At 43.6% G+C, this 1,482-nt stretch overlaps 1 non-coding gene across 1 annotated transcript; it reads left to right on the top strand.

Moving 5' to 3' along the window:
* The first annotated feature begins 763 nt into the window (after positions 1 to 763).
* trnag-gcc (transfer RNA glycine (anticodon GCC)) lies at positions 764 to 834 on the top strand. The gene has a single exon. It is a non-coding gene; the product is annotated as a tRNA-Gly (tRNA).
* Positions 835 to 1,482: the final 648 nt, after the last annotated feature.

Below are 1,482 nucleotides of genomic sequence, written 5' to 3'. Positions count from 1 at the left end.
CAAAATTAATATCGTTTATGGCCTTCACACGCGTTGCAGTATGCTCCTATTCTTTTTATGCTCAGCTACTAAGATTTCCCTTCAGTGGTAAAATCAGATATGAATATTCAATACTTAAACGGGCACAGTTAAGACATTAAATATACATATACATACTGTATACAGTACAGTTTTCATACGGTAATATGTTTATGTTCCTAAATCAATCTCTTTTATGAGCATGTGAAAGGCATGGTGAATCGATTCTCAAAAATTACTGTACTTTGCATGATTGGAAACAAATGCGTGATTGCAAAATGCTGTGGTGTTACTTTTACAAAGACGGTCAATGAAAAAAAGAATGTTGACCAGGGCAATACTTTGAGTTTACACTTACAGCTTGTCCAAGGTCATTCATTATTAATACTATTAGTAATATCTTCGTTAAAGACTTTGATGGCCACAGCTCAAACATGAGAGGTTGAGCTTTATTAGCTCCACCTTGCGGAAATTCCGGATACTATTATTTTGCTTGTCGTATTATAGGAGAATTTACGGTAACTCGCGGTATTTACCGGTAGCTTGCGGTAGACTGCGTACAGCGTACCGCAAAATAATGCGGTATCGCCCGCGCATTTTGAATGGCTGCATCTGTAGGCTGCCAAAAGTCTCCGAAACCAAATTTTGATAGCAGAAAATTCTCACTCGTCCAGAAGTTCCCTTGGGACCCAACATCCAGCACAGAGTGGTAAAAAAGCGTCTTTTTTGTAGACCCTTGCAGCGTGCATTGGTGGTTCAGTGGTAGAATTCTCGCCTGCCACGCGGGAGGCCCGGGTTCGATTCCTGGCCAATGCAGTGGCTTTTGCAGCGAGCGGCTCCATCACTTGCATCCCCTTTCAACTCGCAACTGAAAACCCACTGAAGCTTAGAAGCTGTGAGCCAGGTCAGTACCCAGATGAGGATGACCTACAGGGAAAAGCAAAGCTTACAGCTGGAAGCGGTGTTAATAGAGCCAGCGGTGGGACGCTCACCCTGACGTCTGTGCGGGTCCCAATGCCCCAGTATAGTGACGGAGACGCTGTGTGGTAAAAAGGCGCTGTCTTTTGGATGAGATGTAAAACCGAGGTCATAGCTCTCTGTGGTCATTAAAAGTGACCACCAAAACCTTTGACAAAAGCTCTTGGTAATTGATGGTCTTCAATAATGCTTCTCCTTTAGGTACATTTAAATCAGCTGAAAAATGCTGTGAAATGGGGGGGCACTTCAGGCCAGTGTAGGATTTGAATTTGAATTTTTGAAGAACCATTAAACAGCACGAGAAAGCCCGTACACTAAATTGCAGGGCTTTCTATTCAAAGAAGGACAAAATAAACTTCCCTGAATTCCATTTTTTGCAGCACAGAGAGGACAGTGGGAACAAGGCCTGTTAGCTCAGTTGGTTTGAGCGTGGTGCTAGTGACGCCAAAGTCTCTGGTTCGATCCCTGTTTGGGCCAGGCAGTCTC

This window comes from Atractosteus spatula (assembly GCF_055471065.1).
Source record: "Atractosteus spatula isolate fAtrSpa1 chromosome 16 unlocalized genomic scaffold, fAtrSpa1.hap1 SUPER_16_unloc_2, whole genome shotgun sequence".
NCBI lineage: Eukaryota > Metazoa > Chordata > Actinopteri > Semionotiformes > Lepisosteidae > Atractosteus > Atractosteus spatula.
This window is presented reverse-complemented; position numbering and strand designations above follow the sequence as displayed.